Genomic DNA, 23671 nt, shown 5'->3' with positions numbered 1-23671 from the left:
TGTTTCATTTCTTTTTGGGTAATGCTACCACCTTCAAGGCCTTTTTCTGCTCCTCAGATGTGGGGTTTTCAATGATTTGGTTTCCTTCAGCATCACCAGTGTCTTTTAAGTTGAAAATTCTATTGATCTTTGAGATGCCAAACCCGATTGAGCCATCCCCAATGTTAACCTTATAGCGCCCCGAGTGGGGTTTTCCTTCATAAAATGCAGCCATTGCGGTCGGCTTGACTGTCTTTGCTCCCGTGCAAAAATCATGCCATCCCAATGCCTCGATTGCCTGTGCAATGAAGTCAGGGAGAGGCGATGTGGATGGCAGAAAACCCATCTCTATCAGGATCGAGGGTCTCTTCTTTGGCACCTTTTCCTCCACGAGGGGTGCCTTACCCTTGTCCTCTCTTCGTATCGTTTGTTTCTTTGGTACCTTCTCTTTTCCTACTGTGCTATTTCCAGCGCTTTTTTCCTTAGCCTCTCTTGCTTGCATTCTTTGAGGCTGACATTTAGTGCGCTTTCATAAGCATTAGGAAATCTCTAAGTGCTTTAAATCTTTTAAGTAAATTGCTAATGCGTATGAATGTCTAGCAATGCATTTTTACTGAAAGCTATTTATGACAACTATTCTCAAATAGTTATCAAGCAATGCATCTACATTAAGTTATGTTTATGCTATAATTTTCAATGAACACGAGGATGCGTTAGTATAGAATGCTTTTGGGCAACGAAGTCATTAAGAGATAAGAATATGCGAGTTCAGTATGAGTAGCTTAGTACTGAAGGACTAGATGAGAAGGTACTGAAGCTCAGTCTTAGATTTGTATAGCTTAGTACTGAAGCACTAAATGAGAAGGTACTGAAGCTTACTCTTAGATTTGAATAGCTCGATATTGAAGGACACGGAGAAAGTATCCGAGTAGCTCGATACTGAAGGACATGGAGAAAGTATCTGAGCAGTAGTAGCTAAGATATGATGGTACTTAAACTAGAATCACATGAATGAAAGAAAAGTTGTTATTCGTAGTGTGGAGATCACGCCACACTAGCTACGGATTAATGTTGAGGAATTGAGTAAAGGTTCCCTCTCAACTAAGGATGGAAATTATGTTTTTAGGAAGTGAACAAAAGGGTTCCTTCCCAATTAAATACTAATGCAGTAAAGAATGATAAAGAGTGAGCAAAAGGGCTGCTCTAGACTAATAGACTAAGGCATAGTCTAGCAAAGCATGAAAAAGTGCTATGTGATGTTAATGATGATATGAATAATAGTTGCCAAGTTTATGTTTTAAGTTAAAGCTTTCAGTTTTAATATCAAATTTATATATCAAAGTTATGCTTTAAATATTAGTCACTCACTAGGCTTCTAGCTCACGTTCAATGTTTTTCTTTCAGGTAGCAGTCAATTCCCAAAAGACTTCTTTGCTGCTGCTCTGCCACTCAAAAAGTTAGGTTGAAGGAAGCCTAATTGAAGACCTTTATTAGTTAGTACACATGAATCTGTCATATAGGGACTAGTATTCTAGATGGGGCTTACTAAGTTGTAATATTTATGTAAGAACAATGCTATGAAACCGTGTAATGTTAATGTGTTAAGTTCAGAGATAATTTGTTCAGTATATTGATGAAATGTACGTATTTAGGGTTTGAGAAAATTAACAGGTTAGATAGGCATTAAGTGCCAGCAAAAGGGTTGATAAGTGTTGCAGTCACCACACCATCCAGGTTAAGAGGGTAATCTGGAGCGGGATGTGACACTCACCCTTGGCATATGTGTTCAACTAGCACTATGACCATTGCATTTTCCCTCGCATGATGCTAGCCTTGCATATGCGCCCACATGCCCTCGGATGTCCTTGGCGCATAATTCAGCCTTAACGCATAGCACATCACCACCACGTGCCAACCCTTGGGTAAGGCTAGATCTCAAGTCAACGCCTCATGGTTTGTCTTATCGCATACCCTCACCATATGCCTACTACCAATGTGCCCTTGCATCAATGCCCATGGCTTGCCTTGTCATGGCCTGGCCTTATGCTAACGCATACCTCTTGACCAACGCAAGCATGCCCTTGTTGCTTGCCAATACCCATAGCCGTGTGCACAAGATCAATGCATTCACCACCTAACCTCACAAGCCTTGTGTGCCACAAGCTCCATCAACGCATACCTCACATATGCACCCATCGTAGCTTGGCCCATTGCCTAGCTCATCGCTCGCTACCTCAGTTCACGTTGCTTTACTCCAGCGTATAGCTTTGGCGTACATCGAGTAGCAAGTGCCTTGCACTCAACGCCCATACTAGCCCGCACGTAGGCCCAGCCTCAATCGTCTAGCTTTGCACCCATCGCATAGTTCATCGTCTAGCGCTCTCATCATTGTCTAGTGCTTACACTCATCATCTAGCATTCATGCTCGTCGTCTAGCACTATCGTGCAACCTCGCAAGCAGCTATGCGATCGTCCGCGCGCAACGCATCTACGACCAGCGCCCACACTTGCGCGCAACCAGACAAATCTTTGCTCATGCCTGGCCCATCCTTGTCACTCGATGGCTCTTCCTCATTGCTTGCTCACGCAACCTCTTGCCATTCCAATGCATGTGTCCATACCTCATAAGCTCGACGTATGGTTGTTCTTGCCTTCAACACATAATTCCTTATAACCTCTATAAACTTAGCCTTATTAGAGCCTTATGTGTTAATGCTCCCTAACACCAAACGCATGGTTTGTCTTTGGCTTCATACTTAGCGAAATTTTTCTTCTTCTCTTCTCCAAACTTCTTCCTTTTTACATAAGATTACTTATACTTGGTTAATTACTCTAGTTACTTGCTAAAGTAGGGAAATTGAGATCTGGGTTTCAACGAAGCCAAGCATGGATCTCACGGTGTGAACTCTTGGGGATGTGAGAGCTAAAAATGATATATCAATTATATTATTAATCTCCCACTGAAGTGTTCTAAATATTTCAGTATTCTTTTACTTAGGAATAGTCCCGCTAATTTTAAACGACCTAAGTCTATATAATTTATCCAAGTATAAAATTTATATCAGGATTTTAACCTACGATGTCTTGGTGTTAAACCAATGTCTAAACCTCACACCACTCATGCAAGCTCATAAACCGGTTAACAATGCTCAAAACTTCGGTTATAATCCCCAGGTAGGAGGTGTTACATAAATCGTCAACTTAAATACTTCCAGCCTTGGGCAGGATTATAAATTGATTGAGTTTATAACTGAATTTTATAAGATAACGACCTATTTTAACTATTAAAACAAGTTGTTAACCTAAGTGAGCATGTTGTTTAACTTTGTTATGGATTTTAATGTCTAATCCAATTTTATAACACCTTATAAAACCATAGACATGCATTAAAACCATAACATACATCAAATGCATTCACAAATAACATAACACTTATATTAATTTTAAGAAACTCATCCATATTATATATTATAACTAACTTATAACATAATATTATGCATGCAACATGCTTTCCTATGGTGGGATTTTAAATCTAAATGGCATACTATATGTACAAACATGTTTAATTCAAATATAATATACATCACATGCATAAAATAATTAAAATAATTAATCAACATCAATATGGTTCTACTTTGGCATCCTAAATAAGCAAAAGAACTAATTATTACAAAACCAACACAAAAACAACTTCAAAAGACGTCTAGACCGCTCGACTCAACCCGAATCAGACCTGAACCACCTAAACTTGCCTCCAAATACTCAAGACGAGGCTGAACTGGACCAGATGTCGCTGAGCCAAACCCGAAGAAAACTTAACTGGTCAAACCAGATGTCCTTCCGCATGAACCGATTCGTGAAGGCGTGTGCTAGCTCTCAAAAATAACTATTATTCTTAGCTTAATTTAGGTTTGTTAATGGTTTTTATGTGTTTATTGTATTATCTTGTAGGTATCATGAACCAAAGAGCTAGAACCAAGAAATAGAAGTCAAACGGGACTAATTTGAAGCAATTTCGAGGTGATTCGAGCTATCAGGCTCCAAAATAGTGAAAATTACGAAACTGCCACTGCACTGTCATAGCGTTGCAACTCTCTACCCTGATGCTCTAAGGAAGAATGCACACATTGCAATGCTGCTTTATAGTGTCATGACGCTGCAAACTTTGATGGACGGAAACGGTAAGTGCTCTTGCAAGTGAGCGTTGCAACGCTGTTTTCAGCACTCGACGTTGCTATCTTTCCTATAAATACTCCTCTTCATCTTTATGTCAAAATATGCTGAATTTGGGAGTCCAAATTGATGGAGGCTAAAGTAAAATTCGTTCCTTCATCCATTTATTTCAATTTTCAGTATCTTTAGGGTAGTTTTTGTTTTTTATTTTTGGTTGTAATCAATGGAATGGATGTGTATCTCAGATTCATCTATGAATTGAAAGGTAATATCTATCTAGTTTCTTTGAGAAAGAGCCCTATGTTTAATTTCTTGAAGGTTTCTTAATTCATTTAACGACAATCTTGTGAATTCTTAGGATGGATTTGTTTTAATCTTAATGGAGTTTTGATAAATTCTTCTGACAAATTAATTTGTTGAAATTCTTGTTTGCAAAGTCATTCTAGCTTATGCATCATTGATTGATTTAGTTGCACATATTAGGATCACATGTTTAGGGCCTAGACTTTTTCTGGCCAAACTCATGTATGCCCTAGTATAATCTTTCCAAATAAATCATGCTACAAGATATGGCTTTCTGGCTTATTGTATGTCTCAACAATTGAACCCTTTCTTAATGCTTTTCAATTTGAACTTGGATGTCGCTAAGAAAGAAAAGTTGTACATTCAACTACGGCTGATTTCGTTTAATATCAAATTTGGGTAATTGGGCTACTAGATTTTCTAATAGTTTGAGGGATTGACAGATTTAGTGTAAATAATTGGTGCCTAATGAAAGAAAGTTCATAGGAACTCTCTCTTGCTCTAGAAATTAGATAGAATCCTATACTAAATTACATTTACCCTTTTATTTTAATTTCGCACATAGTATCTCTCTCACACCAAAACCTCCATTTATCGCTCTAGTTTGAAAATTAACTCAACGAAACAAATCGTGCATCTCACTGGATCGACTCGAACTTACCACTGTTGCTACGTTTAGTAGTAATAGGAGTAGTTCGGTGATATTATAAATTTTCTTTTGACTAGACTCAAGGTTTAATTATGACATAGGCTGTTGGACTCTACCAAAAATGACGCTATTGACGGGGAAGACATTGATGTTTCGTTTGTTAAATTTCTAGTCAGATTATTCCTTTACTTTTGATTTGTTTTTCTTTCTGTGTCAGTGTTTTAAGCATGGACATATATCATCAGCAAGGATGGGGACAATCGAATGGAGCATCTCGGCTTAATGAGGAGGTTCATGACCTTCAAGGTCAACTTACTGAGTTAACTTCTTTGGTTAGTCAGTTGGTTATAGGTAACCCACAGCAAATGCGAGCACGTAGGACTGATCACCCTGAGCAAGCATGCCCAAGTTTGCAATGGAGCCCTATGCCACAAGATTACTCCATCGGAGGGTATCCCAGTTATATGGACGACGATTTCCAAGGGCCCACATGGGAGGAGTCCTATGACTATGGAAACCTAGGATGGGACCAGTTCCACTATGATTCACCCTTTGCCACATTCGATATGATAATGCATGCTCACACCGCTGACTTAGGTATATCATTAGAAGATGTCACTAGACAACTTACTATTAACAACGTTGTTTTTTAGCAAGAGATCCGCGACCTCCAAGAGAGATTCAGTCTTCAGATTGAGGTTGGATTTGACCTTTAGAGTTTCAGACACTCAGTCACTCAATCTTTTGATTCAGTTGAGAGAGGATGCAAACCCCTACTACACACTTCTTTTGACATCCAGGCGCTTAAATCATGCATTTATACCAATTGATAGAGTAAACTAACATGCAATTGAAGAAATTAGAATCAATAAGCACTCTAATTACATTTAATTTGAGTTTTAAAAGCATGCAAAACAGTTTTCCACTAAAGTAAGTTTCAAGAATATAATTACCTTTGATGCTTACTTCTCTCCATGAAATTAAACTCCAAAACTTCAACGGACCACCACAAAGAGTTCTCTACTATCCTCTAACGTGGATTCAAGAAGTAGAACTCAGAATTGGAGCTAATTTTGTGAAGAGTTGGAGAGGGTTTGATAGATGGATAGAGGGTTTCAGTTTTTCCAGCAACATGAATTCATCAAAGCTAGAATTCAGCTTATCTATCAACTCTATTCATGCAAACACTTACTCATCTGCTAATTGACACTTCAATCAGCACTAAGCAAGTGGGAGATGTGGCTGATTTTGGTGAAACCACTCCAAATGAAGGAAAAACTTGGAAAATTCCACTCCAAGCCACTCCAAATGAAGAACTTTGAGTGGAATTTTCCTTTTTCGAATTTTTCAATTTTTTTAATTTCCATTTAATTTTCAGTAGAATTAAATAAATAAATATATATATATATATATATCTCGACATGTATATATTTATATATATATTGTAAATACAAATCTGAAATGAATTTTAATAAATTGAAATAATATTTTATTTATTTAAATAACTAATTAAACTAATTTAATTAACCATTGACAAATTTTTCCTGCCAGCCAACCTTCATCATTTTGGTCTTCGAGGCCGACAAAGGTGTGCCAATCATTCTGGGACGACCTTTTCTATCGACGGGTCATGCTCAATTTGATGTGCATAAAAGGGAAATAACCTTGAGCATCAATGGACAGAAGCTCAAGTTTAACATAATTTGTGCCATGAAGTTTCCGGATGAAGAAGACCTGCATGACTCAGATGAATGACCAGAATGTGATTGAAGAAGAAAAGTTTGATGAAAGAAAGTGAAGAAGAGGCATCCGTTGCTGCCTGTCAATGCGATTTAACAAAAATAAGCAAGAAAGAGGAGATTATCGCAAATCAAGAAAGTAGAGCCAACAGGAAAAGAAGAAAGAAAAACAACGCAACATTCCCTAGTAGAACCACTGATGGAAATATAGGCATGCACAGCGGAAATGAGAATTGATTTACTTTTTAATTACACAAATTTAAACATGCAACTCTAAATAAACTAATTAGGGTTATTTCAAAACAATACTTTGAAACTTCTGAATCTCCTCTTATTTTTCACTCGAACACGAATCGAAACAACCACTAGAAGCTGACCTACTATCCTCTGGACTCAAAAAATCGAGTTGTGGGACCCGATGGATGAAGAACCCGAGAGAGAGAAAAAGAGATGGAAATAGTAGAGTGAAATTTGGGTTGGATTTGGATTTTTTCAGCTCAATTTTTTAAACTAAATTTGCAAAATTTCCAAAAGTTTTTAATCCAAAATGACAAGCTCATATTTATAGAAAAGGGCCATGCAAAATTACATGAAATAACTTCAGAAAAACCCAACACCTGAACCCACTATCTAGGTGGGTTGTGTCTCCACTATAAGCCAACACCTAGCCCACTATTTTGATAGTGGAATTATCCAAGAAAAGTTTGGATTTTCCCACTAGCTTTAGCCAAAGGACAAAATAGTCATTTGGTCAAAGTCGAACTTTGACCAAAAAGTCAACATTTTCACTTTTTATGATTTTTTCCGTGTTGACTAATTTTGACCTCCCGAGTATGAATCCGCATTCATTTTCTCGAAATTCAAATCACATTTGAATATAAGGTCGGTCAAAGTTTGACTTTTCAAAGTCAAAAGTCAACTCTTTGACTTTTTACATCTTTGACCATTTTGATTATTTTTTAGCTTCCAAGTATGAACGTATTCATATTCTTGATATTTAAATCACATTTAAATATTAAAGCTCTATCTCTAAACTAAAAGACCGACCATTATATTACATATACTTGTCGGTTTCTCTCTCTTCACCTAATTCGAACAATTTAAATTATTCTATCATACTGTTCTAAGTTTATTCCATATGAGCTAGTAGAAGAACCTAATGGACCTATAGATCATGGGCTTCAACGATCCGAGATAAGTTGGCTAAACTCTTTAGATGGAGCTAATCAACATTCAGTAACTCATGGGTCATTCCACAATAGTCCTGTAGTTGCACTCCCCTCACTGTAGATATATTTGTGTCCATATGATATAACCATGATTAGTAGGCTAATCCTTCACAGGTTGTTCGTAATCTCTATTGGGTCATAAAAATTGTTTTACCATCGAGACTACATCTTATTCCTTATGTTCCACTGATCCTCTAATGAACAATTGGTTTAAGGTCCAACCTATAAACCGAACCTTCTCGGGCCAATGAAAGGGTGGGGCCCCTTGTTCAAGACCTAGATTCGGTACTAAAGGGAACAACTTATCTACTATCCCTATAATGGGTAGGAGTAAATTCCGTCTTACACCTTATGTTCCCAACTATCCACCTGATCTTACACCTGAAATAGGAGGCTTATTGGGCCAGCGATAATGAGCTTCCCTCACCTATGCATATCTAAGGATAATTCTGAGTGAACAGGAGTTCATAGTTAGCTCAGGATTAAGATTAAGTTACCTAGATCATCAATTAATGAAATAGTAAGTTTTATACATTAAACGACATTTAGAACGTGAAAAGTGACTATTTCATGGTTTAAGTGACTATTTCATGGTTTAGTCTTATGTAAATTCTTTACATAGGATGCCCCCATTTTCATGTCTCCCCATGAACGATTTAGGATCACATCGTTGTACTAACTACAAAATGGGCCGCATCCATAGTGTCCCCAGAATAAGGCGCCCAACTTATTTATATTCTATAGACCATTTTGGCTATATATTTGAACTTGATCCACATTTATGTCACTACATAAAGTTCAAACTTAAACTTAATAGCATCAGAACCTTAGTTTATTGGATTCATGAATACAGAATTTAAATTTACTAAATATTTTTCAATAATATCTTTGTTGAACAATAATATGATATTACAAACTACGAGTTTAGGACATAAAATCCAACAAACTCCCACTTGGACTAAAACTCCTAGTAGGATCAAACGATGTTGAATTTAACTGTGAGAAATTAATATTACATATGAGTATAATAAACATATGAATACAATAAACTAAGGCATTCACGCCAACCATAATCTCCCACTTTTCCTAGTTTAGAAACACCATAGACCTAAACTCTATAGGTGACCCTAAAAAACTTTAGCTGTGAGGGTTTTTGTAAAAGGATCATCAATGTTTTGCTCATAAGGTATCTAGGTCACTACAACGTCACTATGGTGTACGATTTCCCAGATAAGGTGGTACTTGCATTCGACGTGCTTTCCCCATTTATGGCTTCGAGGTTCTTTTGAATTTGCAACTGCACCATTGTTGTCACAATACAAGGTGATGGGTAGATGCATATTTGGAACAACTTCTAAATCTGTCAACAATTTCCTTAGCCATACTGCTTCTTTTGCTGCTTCGCAAGCAGCTATGTATTCAGCTTCTATTTTGGAGTCAGCTATATACGTCTTTTTTATGCTTCTCCACACTACTGCTCCTCCGTTAATAGTGAACACTGATCCAGATGTAGACTTTCTAGTATCGTTATCAGTTTGGAAATCAGAGTCAGTGTATCCAGTAAGGATCAGATCCTTAGCACTATACACGAGCATGTAGTCCCTAGTTCTCCTGAGATATTTTAAGATGTTCTTAACGGGAGTCCAATGATCACGTCCAGGATTAGACTGGTATCTACTGACGATCCTTACTGAATAGCATATGTCAGATCTAGTACATAACATTTCATACATCAGGCTTCCAACTATGGAGGCATAGGGAATATTTCTCATATCTTCAACTTCTTGAGGTGTCTTAGGACATTGTCCTTTTGACAGATGAATTCCATGTCTGAAAGGTAACAGACCCTTTTTGGAATTCAACATTTTATATCTAGACAACATTTTGTCTATATAAGATGCTTGAGACATGTCTAGTGTCCTATTCTTGCGATTCCAAACAATTTGGATCCTAAGAATATACTGCATTTCCTAAATATTTCATTTGGAATTGTGTATCTAACCATTGTTTGACGTCAGTAAGATATGCTACATCATTCGCAATGAGTAGAATATGATCGACATATAAAACTAAGAACGCTATAGTAGAATTGACAATCTTCTTGTAAACACAAGGCTCGTCAACATTCTGTTCAAAGCAATAAGATTTGTTCGTAGTATCAAACCTTATATTCCAGGATCTACAAGCTTGTTTGAACCCATAAATGAGTTTTTGAAGCTTACAAACCTTTTGTTCTTGACCCTGTGCAATAAACCCCTTCGGTTGAGCCATATAGATACTCTATTGAAGATCGCTGTTTAGAAAGGCTGTCTTGACATCCATCTGCCAAATTTCATAGTCATAAAACGTGGCAATGGATAAGAGTATTCGAATCGACATAAGCATGGCAACGGGAGAGAAAGTTTCTTCATAGTCCATTTCCTCTCTCTAGCTATAACCCTTTGCCACAAGTCGAGCCTTAAAATTCTGTACTTTCCAACTTCGTCTCGTTTTCTTTGTAGATCCACTTACAACCAATCTGTTTTACATTGTTTAGTTGATCTACAAGTTTCCATATATAATTGAAGTACATAGACTTCATTTCGAGGTCCATGGCTTTGATCCACTGATCATGGTCCACATTTTTCATCGCCTGTTTATAGGTCGATGGATCCTCTGTGCCGTCATCAGGTATGACGACTTATGTTTCTGTTAAATCCAAGTAACGATCAGGCTGATGAACAACCCTCCCACTACGTCAAGCATTCTCAACTCTTGAGAAGGATGTGACTGACCTGATGTACTAGTTTTATCTACTACTTTAGTAGAAGAACTAGCTTTATTTGTAGCGTCTTTGGAAATTTAATTCAATACTAGTTTACTGCAAGAGTGATGACTTCTTATTTGGTCTTCCTCTAAGAATGTGGCATTTGTCGATACAAAAACCTTATTCTCTTGAGAATGATAAAATAGACCACCCCTTGTTTCATTTGGATAACCTACAAATAAGCATAATTTTGAATGATGTTCCAATTTCTTCGGATTTTGTACCAACACATGTGCTGGGAAACCCCAAATTCTAAAGTGACGTAAACTAATTTTATGCCCTTTCCATAGCTTATAAGGTGTTTTTGAAATACTTTTAGAGGGAACACTGTTCAAAATATGGATAGCAGATTCAAGGGCATGTCCTCAAAAGGAATCAAGCAATTGAGCATAACTCATCATAGAGCGAACCATATCTAATAAAGTTCGATTTCTTCTTTCTAATACACCGCTTTGCTGAGGCGTACTAGGTGCAGAGAGTTGTGACTGGATCCCATTTTCTTTCAAATAGTCTTGGAATCGTATGTCCATATACTCTCCACCTCGATCTGATCAAAGTGTCTTTATTGTTTTACCTAATTCATTCTCAACTTCAGCCTTATATTCTTTGAACTTTTCAAGAGAATCAGACTTGTGATGAAGCCGATAAACATGACGATACCTTGAATATGACCATACCTTGAATAATCATCAATAAAACTGATGAAATATTCATACCCACCTCAAGCCTTGACATTCATTGGTCCATAAAGGTCCGAATATACAAACTCTAAGGGTACTTTGGCTCTGAGACCTTTTCTAGTAAAAGATCTCTTGGCCATCTTTCCTTCAAGACAAGATTCACATGGAGGTAAAGAGTTATCTTCTAACTACTTAAAAGTCCACTCTTGACCAATCTCCCAATCCTATTGAGATTTATGTGATCAAGTCTTAGGTGCCATAGATAGGCATTGGAAGAAACCTTTTGTTTTTTATTATGAGTTTCTAATGTTCTAAACATTTCAGTATTTGAAACAAAATTTGCTCTAGTTGGTCTTAACTTATATAAGTTGTCTTCAAGTGTAGCAGAACAAATTTGAATACCTTTACAAAAAATGAACGCTTCATTTATATTAAAAGATATTGTATATAATTGTTCTATAATACAATCGATAGATATCAAATTCCTCTTCATAAGAGGTGCATACAAAACATTTTTAACTACTAGATATCTATCTTCAAAAAACAACTTCAGATCTCCCATTGCTTCAGCTAAGACAACCTCTCCTGTTGCAACTCGGAGGGTTATCTCAATTTCTTCAAGCTTTTTCCAAGGACTAGATTTCTAAAACGAGAAACAAATATGATTAGTGGCTCCTGAATCTAGTATCCAGGTTGAAGTATCATATTCTACTAAACATGTTTCAACGATTAGTAAATCATATTTACCTTGTGTCGTTTTCTCAACTTTCTTCTCTGCCAGGTACTTCAAGCAATTTCCCTTCCAATGCCCATTTTGGTTACAGTGGAAACATTTTCCTTTATCTGTATCCTTCTTTCCCTTTTTTATCTTGGGAGCCTGCCCTTTTCTCTTCTTTTTCATTTGAGCTTTAGAGGGTCCAACTTTATTTTTAGAGGACGATCCTCTTATAAATTTTTTCTTAGTGGTAACAAAATTTGCTTCCATTTCCTTCCCCTTATCTAAAGTAAGGTTTTGGAATCGCTGGAGCTCGTTAAGAAGGGTAGTGAGGTTAAATTCTATCTTATTTAAAGACGCATTTGTCTCCAAAAGTATAAAACTCTTTGGAAGAGATTGTAAGACAATGGGTCCGCCATTTACTTAAACGATATTGAAGTACATCATCATGTCCAGGACATGTTCTCTAACAGAGGTCCCCTCCTTCATCTGTTTCATGTAAATGTGCTTAATTGCCTCGTGTCTAAGGGACCATGACGGTTGCCCAAACATTTCTCTTAATGAATCTATTATCTCTTTAGCCGTAGCTAAGGATTCATGTTTCTTTGCCAAAACATCAGACATGTTGGCAAGAATGTAAACACGGGCCTTTTCATTGGCTTTGACCCATCGATCGTATGCTTCTCGAACAGTTCGGTTAGCATTTGAGGCTGGGGCTTGAGGACATTCCTCAGTTAAGACAAATCATAGATTGTCAACTACCAGTATTGTGTTTAGATTTGATTTCCATGCCGAATAATTATCGTCGTTTAGTTTTTCGGAAGCTAAGAGTTGAATTATTGAGCTATTCATGCTGAAAAAGATAAACATATTCTTTTAGAAAAAAATATAATCACAAAGAAACTAATTTAATTTAGCAAAAACTAATAATGTACCCTTCATTATTATATTGTGCAACGATATTTAAAAAATTTAGAGTAACCTCCACCGAAGGGTAGTTGATTATTCCTCTTTTGAACCAAGACGATCTTGACTAGATGCTAACCCCAGAATAAATCTTTATTCCTATAGCACTTTAGTTATCGCTACTTTGGTCGAGAATATACTAACATCTTAGTAATTCTTGTAAGTGTAACCTTCCATTTTTGGATTTCAGAAACCAGAATCAACATGCTCCCGAAAGTGGAAAGTCAATATGAAAACTGATCTAAGAGAGCCCAACCAGATTTGGAGTTCATGGTGTTCCGAATCCTATAACTGATCTAACAATTATAAAATAAAATTATAACCATTATAACCCTAGAATCATACATCTATAACATACATTCATACTTGATGATCATGCTTTAGTATAACACTTTATATTAAAAAAGCTTAACATGCATACTATATACATTATAACAATTATAACATATATTAAATGCATGTACATGTTTACCTATGGTGGGATTTTAAATCTATATGGCATACTTTATGCACAACAAGATTCAAAATTTAATTAAAACATACATCAACATGCATAATTAATTAAACACCCTAAAATGGATTGGTTTTGGCTCTTAAATTAAGCTAACAACTAAATTATTACATTAATAATTTGGTGTAATAAAAAAAACCGCTCTCGAACCAGCTTCAAACACTCGAACCGGTCCAAAAAACACCAAAAACTAGGTTAAACCGGTCAAATCGGCTGAACCGGCTAGTCAACATTTGCTGGCATAGTCAACGAAAGTGGGTGAGTCAACGGAAATAGGCCGGAATGCTTCATAAGACCTGGCGCGTGCATGCGACAAACTGGGTCGGATCTGGGCGAGAAACGTGGGCACGCGGGCGCAAGAAGGCGGGTTGTGAACTGGGTCAAATCTGAGCATGTCTCGGGTCTTGTGGAGCGCGTGGAGCGCGAGAGTCTGATCCAAGCTTCGGGTCGGGTCTGGGAGCAACTTCAGGTCTGCGAGCATTTTTCACAAAAATTTAAGTTGTCCTCTTTCCCGGAACCAAGCAATTATGCCCTAATTTGAACTCTAATCACTCCTAACAAAGCCCAAGTATAAGCCTTCTTGGGGTCCTGGTATGTCCAGGGTCGAACGTAGGGATTACCCAGACAGATATGCGACAGACTCTATCTCTAATCTTATTGCTATTTTAAGTTTAAGAAGTTGGATTGTGATTGACTTTGATTTCTTAAGGCGATGGAATTAAATGAAAAACGATGGATGATTAGTGTTGTAACAAATATGCGATAAAGGGTCGAGAAGAGGTTTTGCTAACATTTCTTAAGATATTGTACAAGTCATGCGATCATGCTATACACAAATAGTAAGCACTATATTTCTCAATGCATATTAACACATTTCCTATGTTTAAGATGCATGCGATGTGTAGGGAATGCAGTAGATAGAACTTATTTCTAAGTCTCCTCTACTCTTGCTTATAAGATGTAATCTGACTTTTTCAAGTCTAGATTCTATGTCTTTAGACTACTCTTTCAAGTACTCAAAGTGATGATTAAAGCATACATGAGACAAGATGATCGCCTGAAGTGCATAGCTTATGTTGTGCTAGCTAAGTACTTCTCAACCCATTCACAAATTTAGATCCTCGTGTATAGTGTGAAAAGAATGAACATAGATTGAAATGTGATTTCCATTCTTGCAAATAAAATGCTTGAGTACAAAACAATAAATGATGTAAATGCTAAACCAGGTAAGCAGTGTCTTGCTTCCTCTGGCGTTTACACGGTCTTTAGCTCTCCAATTCTTTTTTAAGTTGTAAACTCACAAGGGTTAGGTGTGGGTTAGTGTATCTCTTCCGTGCTGTTTCGGCAGTCTCTCGACCTCTCTGAAAATCTCTTCTACCATTGGTTTGGTAGCACTGAATGGTATTTATAGACTTCTAGATAAAATTAGTTATTCATCTCACTAATGATTGCATGGATGGGCAACATTAATTTCCATACCCTGTTGCGCCGTCTGATGGTCATCGGAGGTTCAATCGATTTGCAATGGTATGGTCTTCAACGGTAGCCAACTGAATTTCTGATTTGACCACTATCGGCTTTATGTCCCATCACAATTATCACATCAGGCCACCGCCTTTATGTAAGGACATCACGCGATCTTCTTTGAAGTACCATTGGATCGCAAACTTAGGAGACTGCACTATCGCCTTGTTCTTGCATAGAAATACAAGATTAACTCAGTCTAACTGCTTTTATGCGATGAGAGTTAACGATCACAATTTTTCTTTTTGGTTGGTGCATTCAATAGTAATATTGCGTATTTGCTTTCGGCTTCTCTCATTTTTTTTAATAATTTGAGCATTAATAACTTTATTTCTACAAGTCATCACACCCCCAAATTTAAAACAATGCTTGTCATCAAGCATAAACTAAAGATTTCTCAAAATTTCAATCGAGTTTATCCTGCCTAGACTTCTCATAATGCCTTATTCAAATCGCTGAACCCTTGTCATTATTAATTTCTATCCTAATCTCTTCCTAAAATATTTCTAACCTTAGGGACCGCAAGCTTAATCTTAAAAAAAAAATTGTACTCATTTCCTAGGACATCGCATAATTTATTTTAAATCTTATCAAACCGGGGTGTTCAAGTGGTTTTGGCCTTCACCTGATTTAAATGTTAGTTTTGTGATCGTGCATTGATCCGAGTTCCCAGCCTTCATTTTGGCTTTCCCCGACAGGTGTCATGTGGACATCCAACTACGAGTGAGGCGCTCTTTTCGGTCAACACTCATGCCATCTTTTGTTTGGCTTTCCCCCCTGAAGTACAAGAATTGAAATAAGATTTTAAGACAAGGAGGGACACAACCCCCAATTTTAATTTTTGCCCAAATCATGCTAATCGCATCCTCCGTGATAATCTTCAGGTAGGTCTAAGAGCGTGTCCATATGGGGGGAAGCGGTGGTACAACCATGAGACGTGACACGACACTTTCAAAGTAATTTACCATGTAACGAAGTTGGTTGTGCTGTCTCTGAGCCATCTGCCTGATGAATCCACGCATTTGCCTTTGTTGATCGCGTATAATTTTTTTGAGCTCCTCATTTTCTTCTAGTAACTTAGTTACATGAGATTTAAGTGAATTTTGTTCTTGTGATAGCTCGTCGAGACCTCCTAAAATTGGTTCTCGAAGGTCATCGTGAAGAAACTTATACCATTCATCTTCAACGTCGACGTCTACGGTCACGTTAGGGTGAGCTTGTGGCTATTCATCATCGAGCTTCCGCATACCAGTCTTACAAATGTCTGAGCTATTGCCTTTTTCAAAATGAGGCAATATCTAACTTGGGTCATCAATAGGATGCGATGGACTGCTTTGGTGCTTAGGCGATGGTGGGGTAGTTGGGTGTTGAGTGGCCAAAGGAAAGACGATGAGAGGATCAGCTGACGTATTTTATGGAGAGGGTGGACTGTTGAGATCGATGCCAACTTGCATTTCTGCGATGGTGGGTAAAGGAGGGGATTGTTTAAATCTAGGGGAGAGGACCAGGCTTTTATCAACCGTTTGCTTCTTTTGCTGAGGGCCTTTAGTAGCTGCGGATTTGGGAGGCTGCCACTTTTGAGGAGTCATGGATGGGCCTTCTCCTTACGGTGGCAATCTCATCAGTCTATGCAGAGACTTGTCTGTGAGCAAAGCCTTAACTACCATGTCTTTTTCTTCTTCAAACCAACCTTGCACCACGCATAGCTCTGTAATGAGCGACAGGAATAACAGCTACCCCTTTGGTTTGGAGAACTGTGTCCAAATTTAGTCAGTGATTATCTTTCCAACGTTGATTGGGATGCGACACATAATTCAATAGATTGCTATGACTCTTTTTCGTGAAATGGTGTGGTCATGAGTTGTTGGCATCAATTTATGCTTGATGAAGTAAAGCCACACGTTGGCTTCAAGCATCAAGTCGTGAGGCGATAGCGTCTTAACTTCTTTGACAGAAATATTTTATTTCTTTCCGGGTAATGCTACCGTCTTCAAGGCCTTTTTCTGCTCCTCAGATGTTTCAAAGATTTGGTTTCCTTCAGCATCAATAGTGTCTTTTAAGTTGAAAATTCTATTGATCTTTGAGATGCCAAACCCGATTGAGCCATCCCCAATGTCAACCTTATAGTGCCCTGGGTGGGGTTTTCCTTCATAAAATGAAGCCACTGTGGTTGGTTTGACTGTCTTTGCTCTCGTGCAAAAATCATTCCATCCCAACGCCTCAATTGTCTATGCAATGAAGTCAGGGAAAGGCGATGTGGATGGCAGAAAACCCATCTCTATCAGGATCGAGGGTCTCTTCTTTGGCACCCTTTCCTCCACTAGGGGTGCCTTACCCTTGTCCTCTCTTCGCACCGTTTGTTTCTTTGGTGCCTTCACTTTTCCTACTAGCTATTTCCAGTGCCTTTTTCCTTAGCCTCTTTTGCTTCCGTTCTTTGAGGCTGACATTTAGTGCACTTTCATAAGCATTAGGAAATTTCTCAATGCTTTAAATGTTTTAAGTAAACTGCTAATGCTTATGAATGTCTAGCAATGCATGTTTACTGAAAGCTATTATGAGGATGCGTTAGTATAGAATGATTTTGGGCAACTAAGTCATTAAGAGATAAGAATATGAATGTTCAGTATGAGTAGCTCAGTACTGAAGGACTAGATGAGAAGGTACTGAAGCTCAGTCTTAGATTTGAATAGCTCAGTACTGAAGGACTAAATGAGAAGGTACTGGAGCCTAGTCTTAGATTTGAACAGATCAATACTAAAGGACACGGGAAGGTATCCGAGCAGCTCGATACTGAAGGACATGGAGAAAGTATCTGAGCAGTAGTACCTAAGGTATGACGGTACTTAAACTAGAATCACATGAATGAAAGAAAAGTTTTTATTCGTAGTGTTGAGATCACGCCACACTAGCTATGGATTGATGTTGAGGAATTGAGTAAAGGTTCTCTCTCAACTAAGGATGAAAATTATGTTTTAGGAAGTGAACAAAAGGGTTCCTTCCCAGTTAAGTACTAATGCAGTAAAGAATGATAAAGAGTGAACAAAAGGGCCACTCTAGACTAATAGACTAAGGCATAGTCTAGCAAAGCATGAAAAATTGCTATGTGATGTTAATGATGATATGAATAATAGTTGCCAAGTTTATGTTTTCAGTTAAAGCTTTCAGTTTTTATATCAAATTTATGTATGAAAGTTATGCTTTAAATATTAGTCACTCACTGGGCTTCTAGCTCATGTTTTCAAATGTTTTCCTTTCAGGTAGCAGTCAATTCCTGAAAGACTTCTCTGCTGCTGCTCTACCACTCAAAGAGTCAGGTTGAAGGAAGCTTAATTGAAGACTTGTATTAGTTAATACACATGTGTCTGTCATATAAGGACTAGTATTCTATATGCGGTTCACTAAGTTGTAATATTGATGTAAGAACAATGCTATGAAACCCTGTAATATAAATGTGTTAAGTTCTGAGTTAATTTGTTCAGTATATTGATGAAATGTACGTATTTAGGGTTTGAGCAAATTAATAGGTTAGATAGGCAATAAGTCCCAGCAAAAGGGTTGATAAGTGTTGTAGTCACTACACCATCCAGATCAACGCCTCATGGTTTGTCTTATCACATACCCTCACCGTATGCCTACTACCAATGTGCCCTTGCATCAATGCCCAAGGCTTGCCTTGCCATCGCCTGGCCTCTTGCTAACGCATACCTCTTGACCAACGTAAGCATGCCCTTGTTGCTTGCCAACGACCATAGCCACGTGCACAAGATCAATGCATTCACTGCCTAACCTCGCAAGCCTTGTGTGCCGCGAGCTCCATCAATGCATACATCACATATGTGCCCATCGTAGCTTGGCCCATCACCTAGCTCATCGCTCGTTGCCTCAGTGCACGTTGCTTTACTCCAGCGCATAGCTCTAGCGTACATCGAGTAGCAAGTGCCTTGCACTCAATGCCCATACGCCGCACGCAGGCCCAGCCTCAATCGTCTATCTTTGCACCCATCGTATAGCTCATCGTCTAGCACTCTCACTCATCGTCTAGCGCTTACACTCATCATCTAGTGCTCATGCTCATCGTCTACCGCTATCATGCAACCTCGCAAGCAACTATGCAATCGTCTACGCGCAACGCATGTACGCCCAAGACCCACACTTGCGTGCAACCAGATGCATCTTTGCTCATGTCTGGCCCATCCTTGTCACTCGATGGCTCTTCCTCACTGTTTGCTCATGCAGCCTCTTGCCATCCCAATGTATGTGTCCATACCTCATAAACTCGACGTATGGTTGTCCTTGCCTTCAACACATAATTCCCTATAACCTCTACAAACTTGGCCTTATTAGTGCCTTATGTGTTAATGCTCCCTAACACCAAACGCATGGTTTGTTCTTGGCTTCATACTTAGCGAAATTTTTACTAGTTTAGGCTCATGTCAAAGCTATTCAAAAGTCTATTCCAATACTTAGAATTTTTCTTCTTCTCTTCTCCAAACTTCTTACCTTTTACATAAGATTACTTGTACTTGGTTAATTACTCTAGTTACTTGCTTAAGTAGGGAAATTGAGATCTGGGTTTCACATGAAGTGGAGCATAGATCTCACGGTGTGAACTCTTGGGGATATGAGAGCTAAAGATGATATATCAATTATATTATTAGTCTCCCACTGAAGTGTTCTAAATATTTCAGTATTCTTTTACTTAGGTATAGTCCCGCTAATTTTAAACGACCTAAGTCTATATAATTTATCCAAGTATAATATTTATATCAGGATTTTAACCTACAATGTCTAGGTGTTAAACCAATTTCTAAACCTCACACCGCCCATGCAAGCTCATAAACCGGTTAACAATGCTCAAAACTTCGGTTATAATCCACGGGTAGGAGGTGTTACGTAGACCGTCAACTTAAATACTTCTAGCCTTAGACAGGATTATAAATTGATTGAGTTTATAACTGAATTTTTAAGATAATGACCTATTTTAACTATTAAAACAAGTTGTTAACGTAAGTGAGCATGTTGTTTAACTTTATTATGAATTTTAATGTCTAATCAGATTTTATAACACCTTATAAAACCATAGACATGCATTAAAACCATAACATACATCAAATGCATTCACAAATAACATAACACATATTAATTTTAAGAAACCCATCCATATTATATATTATGACTAACTTATAACATAATATTATACATGCAACATGCTTTCCTATGGTGGGATTTTAAATCTAAATGTCATACTATATGCACAAACATGTTTAATTCAAATATAATATACATCACATGTATAAAATAATTAAATAATTAAACAACATCAATATGGTTTAACTTTGGCATCGTAAATAAGAAAAATAACTAATTATTACAAAACCAACCCAAAAACAGCTTCAAAAGAGGTCTAGACCGCTCGACTCGACCCGAATCAGACCCGAACCACCTAAACTTGCCTTCAAAAACTCCAGATGAGGTTGAACTGGACAAGATGTTGTTGAACCAAACCTGAAGAAGATCGAACTTGTCAAACCAGATGTCCTTCCGCATGAATGGATTTGCGAAGGCATATGGTAGCTCTAAAAAATAGTTATTATTCTTAGCATAATTTAGCTATAAAAACCAATTTACGTTTTAGTAATAATAGGAGTAGTTCGGTGATATTATAAATTTTCTTTTGACCAGACTCGAGGTTTAATTACAATGTAGGCTGTTGGGCTCTACCAAAAATGGCACTGTTGACGGGGAAGACATTGATGTTTCATTTGTTAAATTTCTATTTAGAGTATTCCTTTGCTTTTGATTTGTTTTTCTTTCTGTGTTAGTGTTTTAAGCATGGACATATATCATCAGCAAGGATAGGGACAATCAAATGGAACATCTCGGCTTAATGACGAGGTTCATGACCTTCAAGGTCAACTTGTGGAGTTAACTTCTTTGGTTAGTCAGTTGGTTATAGGTAACCCACAATAAGTGCGAGCACATAGGACTAATCACCCTGAGCAAGCATGCCTAAGTCTGCAATAGAGCCCTATGCCACAAGATTACTCCATCGGAGGGTATCCTAGTTATATGGACGACGATTTCCAAAGGCCCACATGGGAGGAGTCCTATGACTATGGACACCTAGGATTGGACCAGTTCCACTATGATTCACCACCTGCCACATCCGACATGATGATGCATGCTCACACAACCGACTTAGGTATATCATTAGAAGATGTCACTAGACAACTTACTATTAACAACATTGTTTTTTAGCAAGAGATCCGCGACCTCCAGGAGAGCTTCAGTCTTCAGACTGAGGTTGGATCTGACATTCAGAGTTTCAGAGACTCAGTCACTCAATCTTTTGATTTAGTTGAGAGATGATGCGAACCCCTGCTACACACTTCTTTTGACATCACTGAGGCTTGCAGCGATGAGGTAATCTATGTCGGCATCAAGGATTAGTTGGAGGATACCATGCCATGTTTAGAATTAGTTTAGGAGGACTATGGAAAACCTGACCCTAAACCCGTCAATTTGATGGTGATAGAGTTAGAGGTTAAAAAAACTCGCCCTGTTCTGTCGTCTTCTATATCGTATATTTTTTAGTTTTTTCTTCTTGTTCTCAAGAGTTGTTGAGTCAGTTGAGTCAGAGTCTTTATTTTATGTAGAGTCAATCCCAATGTCTTTTGATTTATTTCCTTTTATAAATACAAAAAATCCCAAATTCAACCTGTTTGTCTCTCTTTAAAAGATGAAGAGCCTTATAGGCTTACTGGGCTATACCACATCATCCAAGAAGGGACCAGAGAAATACGAGAATTTCATTTTGCCTTGACAGGGGACAGGTCACGTCAAGCAATCGACGTAAAAAATTTGCTCTTAGGGAGGCAAGTGACAAAATTTATTGCTTTCTTTATTTGTTTTCTAGATTAGGTTTCTTTTTGTTTTTGTTTTATAATGATGACCTAGAGGAGAGGAGCATCTTTTTTAGGTGAACTACGACCACCACCCCATGCGGAACTATGTTTTCAGGGGAGGTTTTTTGTTTCCTTGTCTTTATTTTCATTGGGCTTAAATTAGAGATACATTAGGGATAATGTATCGTATTAAAGTTGGGGGTGGTAGTTATATATGCATGTCTAGCAAGTCCTTGAGCACTTGAGCTCGGACTTTGTGGTTGAACTATTGATATGATATTTATGATACACGTATTGTGATGATGACGACTTTCTCTGGTAGGATTTAGATAACTCTCTCTTCGATCTGTTAAGGGTTCACAGGATTTAGATAACTTTCTACGGTGATACATGCTTAGGTTTTCTCCAAACTCTTGTGTTGTAAAGTAAAAGCCTATTGTATGCTAATTATAGGGAAAGCATGTTGTAGAGTAAAAGAAAGTCTGTATAATATTTTTAAAGGGGATTACTCCTCTTTCTTAGGTTATGATTAACCTAGGGCGGTTATGACAACCGTAGTTTCTCTTTGAGCTAAAGTAACTCGACGAATGAGTAAGCTTTCGCACCTTGTATCCTCTTTTGTGTGTATGAAAGTGAAATAAATAGAAAAAAAAAGGGGTTTGGTTCCCTTGAGTGTTTCATTGCCACTTTGAGTCTAGGGAGCTTAATGCTTGATCCTCCGAGCGAGAGTATGGGAAACGAGTTAAGGGCTGAATAGAACTTTCCCAGGCTAGTAGAGACCTAGATAAGATTGGCTAAGCACACACACACGTGGGGAATAGAGACTTAGTTTTAAATTTCTTGATTAAGTGCATGCATTTGAATGACCCTTTCTTTGAGAAGAGTTTTTTATCTTTAGCCTTGAGATTCGAGTCACTCATTTATCATAAGTTTCATGCCTATATTTTGGTCTTCCTTGCTTGGGACGAGCAAGAATTAAGTTGGGGATGTTTGTTAGCTCTCAAAAAGAGCTATTATTCTTAGCTTAATTTAGGCTCGTTAATGGATTTTATGTGTTTATTGTTTTTTTAGATATCATAAACCGAGGAGGTAGAACCAAGAAATAAGAGTCAAACGGGACTAATTTAATGCAATTTCAAGGTGATTTGAGCTGTCAGACTCCAAAAAGTATAAATTACGAAACTGCCACTACAATGTCACAGTATTGCAACGCTCTACCCTGACACTCTAAGGCAGAATGTGCAGCGTTGCAACACTACTTTACAGCATCGCGACGCTACGACCTTTGACGGATGGACACAATAAACGCACGTGCAAGTGAGCGTTGCAACGCAGTTTTCAGCATTGCAACGTTGCGATCTTTCCTATAAATACTCCCCTTCATCTTTAGGTCAAATTAAAACTCGTTCCTTCATCCATTCCCTTCAACTTTTGATATCTTTAGGGTAGTTTTTGCTTTTTATTTTTGGTTGTAATCAATGGAACGAATGTG

This window comes from Benincasa hispida, chromosome 3, assembly GCF_009727055.1.
Source record: "Benincasa hispida cultivar B227 chromosome 3, ASM972705v1, whole genome shotgun sequence".
In the NCBI taxonomy this organism is placed as follows: Eukaryota; Viridiplantae; Streptophyta; class Magnoliopsida; order Cucurbitales; family Cucurbitaceae; genus Benincasa; species Benincasa hispida.
The sequence above is the reverse complement of the archived record's forward strand: the minus strand, read 5'-3'. Positions refer to the sequence as shown.